General features: G+C 36.3%; 1 protein-coding gene across 3 annotated transcripts in view; it reads left to right on the top strand.

Annotated features, from left to right (window-relative positions):
• Positions 1-15,590, top strand: part of Pde3a (cGMP-inhibited 3',5'-cyclic phosphodiesterase 3A) — a 307,324-nt gene that overhangs the window by 12,379 nt on the left and 279,355 nt on the right. The window lies entirely within an intron of this gene.

The raw sequence follows: 15,590 nt of genomic DNA on the forward strand, positions 1-15,590 counted from the left end.
CTTGAAAACATTTTCATTTTGGGAACAGGTGATAACTAATATTGTACAGGGTGACTATTTTACTCTTGGGGAATCGTTTTGCTAAATAAACAATCTAAATTATAGCACAGTTGGTAAGGTAATAGCATCATTTTGACCACTTTTCATTCCTTTTTGCTTGAGTAATAAATAGATTGACTCTTAAGTATTTTACAAAATGGCAACTAGAGCTTTAAAATGTTTCCACTGAAACTTGGTGAAGCAGTTGACTAGTCCTAATGAAAAGCGTGAGAATTAGGCTGGGAATGTTGGCTAAAGGCATGACAGCACACTGATAAGGAAGTTATCTACAACATAGAGTGGTGTTCAGAAAAGGAAACCCATAAAAATGACTGCATACCACCAATGCTAGTTTTGCTTGTGCGGAAAAAAACAAACTTGATGAAAATCAGGAATAACTTAATCGTGTCGCCTTTGGAGGATATAATGTTGGTGCAAGAGAGTCACCATTGCACAGTGGGCAGGAAACCCAGCTGTGTGTTATCTCAGTTTGTCCTTAGACCAAAGCACTTGGGACATGGTCGGGGGAAGAGATGTTAATTCGGTTCATAGCTTTTCTGGCTATTTATTATTTTCCAATGTGCTGATTCTTATTCTTTAGTTCTATGGCAGATTTATCACTGTGATTTATAAATAGAGCATGATAGCAATCTTATGAGCCCAGAATTGATTAAAAATGTCAGCAAGGAAGTGTATCACATTAAGATCCTACGGCAGTGGTGACCTTAGAGCTTTCAATGAATAGCCAGACATGATGGGTGTCATATGTTCATCCTCCCTGTCCCATGGCTTTATTTGATGTTCAGTGTTTGCTACATACATTATAAGCACTTCAAGATGTCTGTATTCTTTTCCCCCCGTTGATAACTATTCTTGTGTAACTTTCATGCTATATTAAACTGTTGTTGATAAATTATAACAATAAATGACTTTGATTAATAGATTAGTCAACTTCCTTTAAATGCCTCCAAAGCCTGTGATGAGACTGCCTGACTTTACCTACTTATAATTATAAATCACTTGGAATTTTCTAAATAGTGTTGCATGTTGTAGTCTCTTTCATTCAGTGTGAATGAAAATCATGTGGGAAACCTGCTATAATTCAGAATCCTAGCTCCTATCTCCAGATATTCTGATGTATTTAAGTGTGGAATCTACAGTTTTTAAAGGAGCATCCTAGATTCCTCAACTGAGAAATACAAGATCATAATCACTTGTCTACTAAAACTATACAGGAATTCTGACTTTGTCAGAATCTCTTTCAGCAAATGGCTAAAGTACTTGACTCAGCTTATACTGAGAGAAATTTTCTCTCCCTCACCCTGGAACTTTGAATATCAATTTCCTTAATTGTAAATGAGGATTAGCAAGTTTCTCTTTCATATGACTGTTTTAAGAAAGAAGTATTAAACAAATGTTAAGAAGACACCAGACCAAAGCTCTGAAAAATGTACAGATTTTTAAAACTTTCTGAGCTTAAGTAATCCTATTTATGTCATAGGGATAATATAACCTACCTCTTAAGCTTATTTTAATGGAATATTGGTTAGGAGTTCTTAAAAAATCTTTCCCAGTTGAGTGGGAGTACTATCTATTCTTTCCTGATAAGCCCATGGCATTGAGGGCTATATGCTAAGTATCAGAAATCACAATCTAAAGAAATCCAAAAAACATTTTCATTTGATTATAAAGCCAGACTTTCAAACTTTATAAAATAGGCAGATTTTCTGGATGTTAATTAAAGTGGTGGTGCAAAGTTGTTTAAATTGCAGTCAAAGTCATTGACAAGTGAGCTCTGATATTAGATGAGGTAACAGCAGAATGAGAGAAATCTGACAAGGATGATTGCAGATGCTTCAGAAGAAATGACAGGAGTGAAGAGGATCAGATGTGTTGAGGAACATTGGTGGAGTCCTTGATCATGTTTACAAAATGGCTGACAGGGCCATGAAGAGCCCATTGTGCAATATGTCACAGAACCAGACCTTACAGAAACTTGCTTTGTGCACTAGCTGCCATTATAATACAGAATGTGTCTGGAAAATGTAAAATTCTTTTAAGAACTTGTAATTTAAGTTTTCGTGGTAAGGTTCCCAGTTAACCTTTGTTTTTCTCACTATTTACTGATAGTACCATTTTTTTTCTCCAGTAACAGAGACTTCCCACTCGTTATCTTTGTAAAGCCCCAGGTAGCACTGGCTTAGCCGTGGCCCTCAGTAGAAGGTGGTGACTGTGTTTGTCACAGAAGAGATATTCCTTCAGGTGTCCCATTTTTCTTTTTAAACTAGCTTCTGCAGGGCCTTACTGTAGGCCTTTATATTCAGACCACTTTTCTTCCAGATTTTTCTACTTACTGACTGTCCTTCATTCCAGTCTGAGGTGGTGGTTTTGGCTTGGCTTTGGCAGTAGTGAATTCCTGGGGCATCCATCTTTACACCATCCCTGTCCACAGAAATTCTGCCTGGAATAGTTGTCTCTTTCTAGTTGCATTAAAGGAAATCCTCTGGTTTTTACTTCCATAGGGCAGGAGGACATATTGGAAGGTGAGGAAGACTGTAGAGGTCCCTGCAAAACTGTTGCTTCAAGGGGAATGAGACACCCATTGGAAGTGTAGGAGTGAAGCTTTGATGGGACAAGTTAAGATAGATTAAAGGGGGGGGGGGAGGCATGAGAAAGTACTAATGTGTAGAGAAAAGAATCTCACAGTGCGATTGCCCACCAGCCCCAAGAAGTTCAGGTGCTTTCACACCCTTTTTCCAAGAAAAAGGGAAAAAGAGAGCTGAAGGCCTGTAGATAACTTCCTGAGGTAGTGGGTGCTTATTAGGGAGAATTATTGGGCTCTGGAAACAGAAGCTGTAACTTGTTTGCTTTGGAATTTGACTGAGCCCAAGAGACAGACATTATCTTGTGATAAAAGCTCATCCAGGTGTGGTTACATTCCGACCTCCCCACCAGGCCCACTCCCACCCCAGTGGTGGATAATAGATTTCAGGAAGGGGAAAGAAGATAATTGTGTTTTTTAGGTGGTTTCAGATAGATAAGGGACTATTAGAGTCTTCCCTTGCACCTGCAGAAGAAAGGGGTCCAGAGACAGGTGTGTGTGTGTGTGTGTGTGTGTGTGTGTGTGTGTCCCTTTCATTAAGGGAAGGAAAATGTGAGGAAGGCCAGGGAGACACTCAAAATTTAATCCAAGGGTTTTTCCTCCAGTTTAGCACATCAAACAGTACACGTGAAAAAAAAAATTTTAAGCCAGTCAAATTTAGCAGTGGGGGGGGTGGCATACCAACTTTAGTGACACTAATGTTAATAAGTTCTGATAACCCACTGCCATCGGACCAGCCTTGAAGTATTTTTAAAAAATTTTGTTGTTTTCTTTTTGTCTCCATCAAGAGGCTTTTGAGAAAAAGGGGTGTGATCAGCATTACATTGAATTTAGGAAGGTCTCAGGTTGTCTGTTGAGAATACAGTGGATGTTAGGATGGAAGAAGGGAGGCCAATGAATACGGCTGGACCAGCGGAGTGATTCTCTGGGCAGATGGTAAAAGCATTCGGAAAGCAGTCCTGTTACTAGAATTCGGTGCCCCAGCTGCTCATCACTCAAACTGAGCAAAATCCAGGAGACAGGAGTTGGTGGAAAGAGTTAGCTTATTCAGGGTCTCTAAGGAAGGTAAGAGAGACCCACCAAGTTCTGTCTTGAGGGGCCCAAAGGTGCAGAGGACCTTTTAGGGGGTGCAAAAGTGATCTGCTACAGAGGGCTGTGCTGGTTTCTGTCCCCTGGGATGTGCGTCTTTCCCAGAACATGGAAATGGGCTTTCCTCTGCTGGGCAGGTGCCTGAATTTTCTTTTCAGACAGATATAGTACTGTTGGACAAGTTATGCTTTGCAGTGATGTAACAAGCACTGTTTATAATGGAGCCATTTGGATGGGGATTTGGGGCAGAAGGACCAAACAGGAGGGGTGTTGAGAGTCCTGCAATTAGTGTGATTGGCTGGTCTGCTCCTTGAGGATGGTGTGAATTCTTTAATGTTTTTCTTTGATTTATGGATCTGTATTAAGGAAATATAATACCTTGCTTTATTTCTTGCCTAAAAAAAATCTGACAGTGCCAGACCCTGTAGTGCATGCCTGTAATCCCAGATATTTAGGAGGCTGAGGTAAAGGATTTGACTTTGAGGCTGGCCTGGGAAACTTAGAAGAACCCTCTCTCAAAATGTAGAAAAAGGCTGGGAGTATAGCTCAGTAATAAGGTGCCTCTAGGTTTGATACTGAAGGGAAAAAACAATATGGGTTGCCTTCATCTTCACTACAACCCCCCATTTTTATCTTCTGCCTATGCCTCTCAGAAAATGTGTAATTTGTAGATCTGACTTTCAGGAAAGTTGCAAGATTGCGTTACATGGAAATCTATTTTATTTTATTTTATTTGTCTTTTTGAGACAGGGTCTCATTATGCATTTCAGGCTTGAGCTTACTTTGTAGCTGAGGCTGGCCTTGAACTCACAGTGATCCTCTTGCCTCGGTCTCCCAAGGGCTGGGATTAGAGGCATGCAACCACTGTGCTCAGCGGAAATCAATTTTAATCAGGTATCTCAAAATCTGCAAAAGCTTTTAATTTTTTAGGATATTATAACATAAAAGTTGGCTATGAAATTTTAATTTGATATAAATGTCTTAATATTTTAAAATAAAATTTAAGCTATATTTTAGCAGAGTTTGATTCCCAGGCTCTCCCTCTTAAACACATCCGTGTGGCTGACCATTGAACTGTTTCAAGAAAGCTCAAAGGTGCATTAGTGTCCCATTTCCATCACAGTCAAGTTGCTGCTTCATGTCAGTCCTTCCTATGGAGGGAATACTTGTCTTTTGTTTTCATATAAACTCAAGCCATTTGTCATTCTATTGATAACTGCAGTGATAGGTATAAAATAAAAATGTTTAAATTATGACAACTTGATAGCACTATAATTCTTCAGTTTCTTAATTCTGTACTACAGTTCATTTCTGGTTATGAATTGTTTTACATAGTGCTTGGGTGCCAGAAGGATAAGGGATTGTAAAATATATGAAATGATGAGTTTTTTTGTTTTTGTTTTTGTTTTTTTATTGGTACCGGGGATCGAACTCACGACTGTCTGCTTGCAAGGTAGGCGCTTATGCCTCTGAACTAAATCCCTAGCCTAAAATGATGAGTTTTTAAACACATGGGAAAAAAGTTGTGATGAGTGGAAAAATAAAGCAACAAACACAGTTCAGAATAGAGCAAGTTATCATCTACACTATATCATGCATACCTGAGAAGAGACTTGTCATTTTTATTGTTTGTATTAGTGAATCATGGATGAATTATTTTTAGTTCTATTCTGTATTTTCAGGTTCTCAATACTGTCCACATTTTATCACTGGAAAAAAAATTAAACCTTTACAAAGAAATGTGGTCATTTGATATTTTTCCTTTGGCTCTATTTATAGAAAATTTATTAGGGCCATTTACGCTGTGGTTGTTTGTCTTGCGGACCTGGAAATTATACCTCTTGGTGCTTTTCTGAATAACAGTGTGACATTCAATACTGATGAAAGCATATTTGGAATTAAATCTTGACTTTTCACCCAATGACTGGACAGGTTAAAACCTTCTTATAAGATTAGAGGTCAAACTATTACATGAACCTCCAAAAATAGTCCCTAGAGTATCGATTGACATATACTCCATTTTTATAATTTTATTAAAGATGCAGTTTTATGGAAAAAATAGAGATACATATGTACTGAAATATGCATTCATATACTGAAGTATGTCTCAGTTTTTGCAAAAGTTTTTTGCCTCTTGTTATGTATTGAGGTAGTAGTAAATATCCTATGATCACAATGGTGGTATCTTGACATAGATACAAAAACTATTGGTCTGTTAAGGGGAGAAAATTCAACATGTGTAAGGAGATGAGCATAATTCACCGATTATTGAGCTAATAAGATTGACAAATATTATAAAAATCTGCTTCCTAATGATTGTTTTTCAAAGCAATACACATACTATAAAAGAAAAATTGCTTGAAAAATTTCTACATACTAAATCATTTACTAAATATGTAGCACTGTAATTGTTTGAATTTATGCATATTTCCTCTGTTTATACTTTACATTTTCAATTTTCATCCACAAGTCACACACAGAAATATAATGAGATATTTCTATATTTGGATTTTTTATGTGTCTGAGCTACACTATGTATTTTTGTTTTGTTTGGATTTTATTGATTCGCATTTTCTGTATAAGATTACAGAACACTACATCTCCATTTGCTATTGCTTGTTTAAATAAATAAACAGAGAAAGAGAACAATGTGTATATGAAATTTTAAAAATCACTCCATCTAGGTTTATCAATTATTTGAAGAGTCATAAGTTTCTGCAGGGGTAAATTTGACACTCTTAAGTTAGTTTCTATACTAAAAAAAATAGGAGTTCAGTGGTTGAATTCCTGCCTTGCATGCCTAAGGCCCTGGTTTCAATCTCCAGCACCACACATACAAAATAATAATGATCAAAATAATAATAATGATAATAATAATGATAATAATAATAAAGTCTTTGGTCTTATGTTAAAACTTTTTCAGAAAATAAATATGACAGAATCAGAGATGATAAATGAAAGCCAACTTTGCTCAAGCGTTCTGGCCACTTTGTACTGTTTTGTCCAGGTAGAGTTAGCTGGTTAACACTAGCTGATTATGTTTGATTTACAGTAATAGAGCCCAGTAGTCATTTCCTTTCTGAGCGTGTGTGTGTGTGTGTGTGTGTGTGTGTGTGGTGGGGAGCATTGGCACTGGAGTATGCATTTGGCTAGAATCCAGATCTCACAGCCTTGCAGGTCAGAGACGTAATTTTTCCATAAAACCAGAGGTTATCCGTTGCTGAGGCACACTAATAGTAAAACTGTAATTCATCAATCAGAATGTCAGGTTATTAATTTACACTGGGGAATTTCACTGTAAGGAAGACCAGAGTGCCAGCACTTACTTAATAAAATACTTCTTGTTTCTAGTGGGAAAGTCACCTTTAGCATGGTTGGCTCCTTGACTGTAACTGGGGATCTCTGGCTTGTGGGAATTCTCCTCGGAAAACTCTTACTGTTTGCATTTTTATTCCAGGACATTTGAAGAGTGTCCGCAAGATGGCAGGAAGTGGGAGATGGTTGGGGGAGGACTGAGAAACAGACCACCTTGTACCCTCCCTGAGTTTCCAGTAAAGACACATTAGCACATGAGTACTGCGCCGAGTGATAAACGCTCAGAAACACAGAAAGTCGTGGGAACTTTGCCCTTCAGAAAGGTCATAGCTAAATATAATGTTCTAGTACCATCACCCTCTTAACATGGATTTCTGGTAAACTTGTCTGCTTTTTTTTAATTTCTTTTTTTATATCTGTATTTTTCATGTGTTTGTGTTGATAGTATGCTGCCTATAACCAACTTTGGTGCAGGGTTAAAGATCGAATTGGTAAACTATCGCTTCTCTGAATGAGCATGGGGCCCAAAGGGTGGTAGGAAAAAATAAATAAATGAACGGTTGTGTGGTGAGCTGGATACCAGGTGGGTAGTGAGAAGAAACAGGGAGAAGATAGCCTACCTTTCAGGGTGGTAGACAATGTTAAGGGATAACAAATGAACAATCGCGGTCAGGAGTAAAAGTAGAGTGTTTTAAAATTAGGTTGAGGAATTTGAACATTGTTTTATGTCCACAGAATATTAAGTGCTGTTGTGGTGAACTGGAGAGTGGTAATGAATGGATTATACCTAATGTCCTTAGCAATGGATGACACAAGGGCCAAACTGGATACAGAGAGAGACTTTAAACAGTCTTGTAGTAGCCCAGGGCTTATAAAAGTTCTAGTTAGAGATGCTGAAGATTTGTTAAGCTGCTGGTGGAAAAAAAAGATGATATAAGAAAAAATTAAAGTGTTAATCCTGCAATGGGCAGGATTAGTCAGCAGTTGATGTTTGAAGTTGTTAACACAGGGTTCGGACCTTGCTAAAGGTCATGATCCTGGGAAATTAGCCAAAGAGTGATGATACTTCTTGGGCAATTAAGTATCAGGTCAGTTTTTATTTTTTAGTGTTGGGGTAAGAGAGGGAGGATGATGTATTTGTTTGACTTGACTATCTTTTTGCAATCTCATGGGGTTGGTGGTTTGAAGGTGCCCAATTTCTTTTATTTGCAAAATATATTTTAATCTCTGTTTAATACCAGCCACTTTTGTTTGCCATGTTTCCTTGCTCAGCATGGATCTGCTTTCTAGAACTGGAAGGTTTTGTGGCCCATCTATAACCATAAAGAGAAAAGTCATTGGCTTTGGCCATTTTAATTAGCACAAAGACTGTCCTTCTGTTTGCAATTAGAGTTAAATAGGGTCCTCAATCTTTCAGCTCTTGGTGCTGAATCTTAGTGAGGAAAGAGATCCTCAAGTCATTAGATTGCAGCAGCTTTTCTCTGGAAACCCCTGACAGCCACCAGGAAAATGTAACATCATCCTCTTGACCACATTTTATAGTTTCATAGGACAGATTTTGCAGCATGCGATCATAATGACTAGGGAAAAATCACCAAGTGATGCAATCTAACCTTGTATACTTAGCAGGTGGAGTTGTACTTCAATTTATTTCTTGACTTAGATACTTATAATGATTTGTTTTTAAAAAGAAAGTATGGGAGGAAAGGAGAAGAGGAGGGGGAAAGGAAGGGGGAGGAAAGAAAGAAACGTGGCTGTATTCAATTCTAGCTAACAGTTGCTTTGGATGTTTTCATAAGCATAATGTATTTATTCTTTTCCACTGAATCAAGTTTCCTACATGGTATACCCTCTATTGGTTTCAGTGTTCTTGATTTGTCATTATATTTCATAGTAAGTTTGCAGAGTACTTTTTTTTTTCTTGTTTAGGTGTGTGGGTTGGATAGAGAGAAATCTAAGGCAGAGCTAACTTTAGAAGAACCCTAACACATGAATTCCATTAACATTGTGCTTGATTACCGTCATGAGTGGGAACCAAGTTCTGTTCCACACCGCATCCGTTGTCCGCTCCTTCTCTCTCTATTGGGATACTATGTCTTCTGAAACTTAGAAGTCCAGAACCTGGTATATCAGTTAGGCTGTGATCTGATGAGAACACAGCAGAATGTGATTATCTTCTTTTTCTTCTTCTTCTTTTTTTTTTTTTTTTGTAATAACAGTAACCTATGAATCTCTTTATAACATATTTACTTAAATGACCCTGGACCTACTCTATTGAAATGAAAGTGGCCAATCAAGAAGGATGTTATATGATCTTGTTACATTCCTGCTTATGAACTAGTAGCTTAGTTAGTGAGGCTTTAATACACTTTTTTCTTTCTTTTTTTTTGTTTTGGCCAGCAAAATTATTTTATTTATAAAATAATATTTATAGTTTTTGTTTATGCATTTTTTGGTGGTATTGGGGATTAAGCCCAGGGTCTTTGCACTAAACTATTTTTTTATCTTGGGACTACTCACTGAGATACCCATGCTGGGCTTCAACATGTGATCCTGATGCTTCAGACTCCCAGAGAGCTGGGGTTATAAGAGTGTATCACCACACCTAGCTAGATTTATAGTTTTAAATCAATAAAATCTTCGAAGACCTTCACATGAGTTAATACTATGTTCCCTCTATCTGTGTTGTGCACTTGGTACTTTGGACCTTCTGTTCTTATTTGATTTAGATGCAAACAGGAAGATAGCTAAGGCTTCTGCTGTACCAAATACCTTCTAGTGATTTATGAATAGCTAGAATAAGAAAAACTGGAACGAAGAAGTACTGTGCATTTGAAATTTGGTCAAGTTGTAGGACTGGAAAATACACTCCATTTTTCTACTTTCTCTTCATTTTCAGTAAATCTAGATTACAAGAGAAATTTGCAATAAGGCATAAGGTTATAACTCAGTAGTTGAATCCTAGCCCAGCACTCATGAGGCCCTGTGTTCAATCCCTAGTAACACCCCCCCACACACACACCCCCTACACCTGCAGCCAGTTGAATAAAGCCTTAGATTTTTCAAGATACCAGACTATACGTAGGAAAAGTTACCAGCATGTAAACGTTATATTTTGTCCATGATTTCACATACTAGATATACAAATGTTGAAACAATTTGATAGATTTATAACTCTCTCTCTGAAAGTCTCTAATTTTTAGGTCTAAAATAAGAGTGAGAAAGGAGGAGTCAAGATTTGATGCACTGAGTTACAGAAGCTCTTGACAATGAACTTTCAATGGTGAAATTAGCTTTTATCTTAGGGTAGTTCTTTACAAAGGCAGTAACAATAGGTCTTTCTCTTCTGCAAGGGTGAACCAACCACGGTAGGGTAGGACTTTTCAAATGCTAATGTAGCAGGGTGCTGTGCACATACCTGTAATCTCAGCTCAGAAATCTTGAGGCAGAAGAATCCTAAATTCAAAGCCAACCTGGGCAACTTACACTGTTTCTAAATACAAAGTGAAAGTGTTTGGGATGTAGTTCAGTGGTAGAGTTCCCCACAGCTTCTCCCCCAGCTAGGTATGGCAAAACAACAAAATCACTAATAGACTCGATTCAGATACTCTGTCTCTAGAGAGACCTCCTGGCTTCCTGCATCGCTATTGTAGTGAGCCACAAGTAAAGTGCATGTGTCTTAGCCATCAGATATGTTGGTGTGAGAAATAGAAAGTTTGTATATCACAGCTCTAGATACTTGATCCAAGAAACTCACGATCTTAATTTGTCTACCAAGCAAGCCTTTACTTTCCTGTATGAACTTTCTTTTTTAAAAAGGTTTTAAAATTTTTTTAAACATCATTTTAAAGAAAAAAAGAACAAAAAATAGAAATAAAACAATTTCAAAGCAGGCTAATAGAGTGGCAATAATTAATACATTGTGCATAGTTGTCTTCATAGTAGTTACTCAGAGTACAAGATATAGACATGAAATAATTCTAGATAGAATTGGCACAAATCTTTCTTTTCAATGAATTAAGAAAAACTAGTGATATCTTAACTATCTAGTGTTGTGTTATATATATTTATATATTTTTCCCTTTTCTCTTCCTTCCTTTCTCCTTTCCGCCATCAATTTCTGTTTTCATTTGAATAGTTACGATTTGAACAATTTACAATATCTATTGTACTTTTTGGATCTTATTTACTCAATTATAAATTAGAGAAAGAACCTTTTCAGTTTTATCTGGCATTAGCAAAATCTCCCAAGAAGCAATTTTGGGCTCAATATTTTCACTGGTCATTTGGATTTTACCTCTAACTGTAGTTACTGGTTTTCTGCTGCTGATAACTGAGTATTTAATAATTTTCCTTCATAAAGTTATTTTCAATGGTTTATAGATTCATGCTTGTAGCTTATAGGGAAGTCATAAAAATAATGCAGAGAGTAACTAGAGCACTGAGTTTTCTAAAAGTCACCTTTAAAATGGTGTGTTTTACTTTTTCATGGTTGCAATAAAGCAGAAGCCTGTGTGGCACTTTGGGCAGTAATAGAGGGCTGGCTTTATTTACCATTGCAACAAAATGAACTACTAAATGAAAGACTTGCACCTGAAATATTTTTTTTATCTAAATTTACTACTGATTAGTGTGATAAATGTGCTGTCTGTAAGAAAAGCATTGTAACAATCTTTAATTCTACATATTCTTCCAGAAAGACCAACTTGTGTAATTATGATCTCCACAGAACAAAATATGATTGTAAAATATAAATAAAATATATGTAAACTTGAACCAGTTATTCTGCTTACTGTATGTTTTCTGACTTTTAAATAAAGTACTGCATTGATTATCAAGCAGAGCTAATTTTGCTTCTTGGTGACATATTGACAAAGTCTGCAGAGCTCTTTTAGTTTTTAGGACATGGAGAGCAAACTGATTTGGCAGTAGGTAGAGGCCAGGATGCCATTAAACATATTACAGCACATAGGACAGCTCTTGTCAACAGATAATACCGTGACCTAAAATGTCATTCATGCCAAAGTCAAGAAAAACCTTAGCACATTTTGCATTTATTTTTCATTCTCTATTTGGATAGGGAGATGGGATAAATGGTAATTGATTTTTTTTGCTTATTCTGGATGTGAACATAGTGATAGCAAGATCTGTCAGTGGAAGGATTTCAGTATAGCGCAGTGATCAGGTTGCAGGATGTTAGCAGGTTTGTGTTGCAGTCTCTACTTCAGCCACATAGTGAGTGTCTGGCTGTGGGCAACACGACTAATCCCTCTGAGGTTGAGTATATTCATTTATGAAATAAATTCTGTGTTACAGGCTTGCCTTGATACATAACATTATGTTTGAGACATGGAAGATATCACATGTTCAATAAGTGGTAGAATTCAATTTGGGATTGCTAATGTAGGATTTATAGAGTTATATTTGGACTGAGATTGTGGATATATTAGCTGTAAAGAGATGCATTTCTTGAATGAACTATGGGAATTTCTCTACAGTTTTATGAGGAGTGGTAATATATAAATATTTGTACATGCATGTAGGTAAAACTAGAAAATATTTGACAACCTATGGGAGTGTTTGGGAATACAGCCTTCAAGACAGGAAACTAATATTTAAGAAAATATATTATTAAAAGATATTACCAGTGGGATTTGTAAAAGAGAAAAAAACCAGTCTTTTTCCTGTTTTATGGTAAGTTCTTCTGATATTTGTTTAGTTTTTCCCCTACAAATATATATACCTTTTGTGACTGAAAGCAACCAACCAAACAAACAAAAAACCCAGGCCTTAAAACAACTAAAATCATCTCATAGTTTCCCAAGATAAATCTTGTTGAAATAGGCCACTTCTAACTTTTAGGGTTACCTTCTTTGCTAGTTTATCTCTGTGAGTTGGTTTCCCTCCATAGTCACCTTTCTAAAAGTGGCTAAGCTGTGGGTCCAATTAACATTTTCCTGGCATGATAAAGCTGGTCATATTGATGCCTTTATCTCCTAAGTTGGCATGTGGTACTGTCATCGATGCCAGTGAAATTTGGTCTGGGTGGTGAGCAGAGGAAGAACACTGGGGAATTTATAACTTGAATCACCAAAGCCAGGACTGTGTCCTTGACTAGGTCCCCTTCAGTGGTCAGTTAAGAACTTGAATAAAAATATTAAAAGCATGCTTATTAGATTTCCAGTAGACAAAAGCCCTGGGAGGCATAGATAATAATTGAGATGCTTGAATAGCAGCTTGCATAGGTTTCCATAGTGGGCAAACACTAAAATACTAAATTAACAGTTGCTTTCTCTTTGCCAGATGCAACACTAAACATTCCCAACTTAAAGGATGGGAGGTTTAGTTTGGTTTGCAGTTTCAAAATTTTCAGTCCATAGTCAGCTGGTTCCAAGGTACGAAGAGCATGATGGAAGGATCTGCAGGGGACATGGTAGCCCATAAAGCAGAGAGAGAAGGGAGGAGCTGGGGACAAGAATATGCCCTTCCAGGCCCACCTCCAAGAGGGCTCCATCTCCTATGAGCAAGTCAGTCACCTGCCAAAACCCTATTTCTGAGCATGAATGTCTCCAGAGGACATTCTGTATCTAAAGCATAACCACAGGAAAGTGTACAAATTCCTGTAAATTTAGTTTGACCAGTAATTCTTTAATACCACGATGAGAGAGATTGGACTATTATCTAGTGCTAATTTAAAAAAAGGATAAATAGCTACAGGTTGGCTTGCTAAACATTCAGTGAATGGACTGCCTTTAGACTGATCTTGAGTGGAATTTCCAGAACCTCACTCTTGTATTTGAAGCATTGTAACCAGTTTTACTTGCCGTATTTAAAAGAAATATTGACCGCTATAAAGTGGTCAGAAAGCCTGGAATTAGTTAAATCCCTCTTCTGCCACATATTAACTTTGTGGCTTTGGGCAAATTATGATGTTTCATCTCCCCAAACTTAGATTTTTCTTGTATAAAAAAAGTTTTTAAAAAAAATACAGAAATGTTTTAGGAACTAATATGCTAATTAATAAAAATAAATTTTGCCTATTGCTTAATTTACACAAGGTAAAATTTGAAAGAAACTTTCCATTCACAAATGTATTTATTCCTTTTTAGCACTTGTTCAGGTTCATATCTTTATCTTATTTTACAGCTGAGGAAATAGGTACAGTGAGATTAACACATCTATATAGTTTGTTCAAACATAAAAGTTGTTGTATTTATACAAAACCAGGTATAATGTAATGTACTCATAGAGCTTTATGGCTGTAATCACAATTCAAAAGATGGACTCATTTCAAGAAATGTTCTGAGCTTTGTTCCTTGTAAAGTCTTGACAAATTATATTTTTTAGTATATCACAGAGTCAAGTTTGTTCCCTTCAACTTTACTAAACACAATTTATTAACATATAATGTATTATGCAAACGTATGTATATAATATATATAACATAGTAAAATATAAATAATGTATAATCAAGTCAACACAGCCTAATCAAAATAATACCTACATTCAAGTAGTATGACTGAATGTTACTTCAAGATATTTCTCAAACACTATTATACTGTAAACTTACTTAGAATAAAACAAAGATTTTCTCTTAAATGTAAAGTACAAGTAATTGCCTGGTAAATATATATTTTAAAGATAATTGATGAACTATATTCATTAATTCAAAATTATGAAAAAGGGCACTTTGGTCAGAGAGAATCAGCTCATTTCCTTAAATTGTAACATAGAATTCTGACAAAAAGATAATTGCAAATGAATGAAAATCAGGGAAGAGTTTATGACAGGATTGATTAAATATGAGGAGACTTACAACAAACAAGATTTATTAAACATAACAAACTTTGATTATTTTATGGAAGGTTATCCATAATCCCTGTCTATGAGAATGTCCTATTTTTAATATTGGTAGTCTCTCTCTCTCTCTCTCTTTTTATTTTTCCGTCTCTTTCTAATTCAGTCTAACATCCTTTTTGACCAGAGTAGAAACTCTGACATTTCTAAATAAAAATTAATAAAGGTAAGCCAAACTAGGGGCCAGTAGGAAAATCCCAGTGGTCTTTTGGGGAGAAAGAGGGGCCTGCAGAGTAGGAGAAGTTATTAAGTTAGCATTATTCTGAAAGAGGAACTGCTTGGTTCACTTGCAGAGCTATTGTTATTTCATCTTTTTTGTCCACAGTGACTAGTGTTTTTTATTTTCTCAACTTAAAAACATCTCAGGTGTGTGTTATCGTCAATAGACTTTTTGATGCTCACCACTGAAACTTCTATTTGCCTTGACAATTCTACACTGTTTGGAAAATCTATAACAAGCCGATAAGTTTTAAGAAGGCAAGTATTTTCATAAAAGTGAATGAATTTCATCTAAAGAATGGCATTTATTTTTGTGTTGGTTTCTCTGCATCCTCTAAATTGGGATAGCCTAATGAAAGTTTTATTTTAACAGCCTTCATTTCTGGTCCACATTAGAAAATGATTCTTCAGTGTGTGTATTAAGTGAATGGACACAATATAGGGCCAAGTTTGCTTTGCACCAATGGTT

This window comes from Cavia porcellus, unplaced genomic scaffold (assembly GCF_034190915.1).
Source record: "Cavia porcellus strain 051 isolate PalLab524CR breed Dunkin Hartley unplaced genomic scaffold, mCavPor4.1 scaffold_27, whole genome shotgun sequence".
In the NCBI taxonomy this organism is placed as follows: Eukaryota; Metazoa; Chordata; class Mammalia; order Rodentia; family Caviidae; genus Cavia; species Cavia porcellus.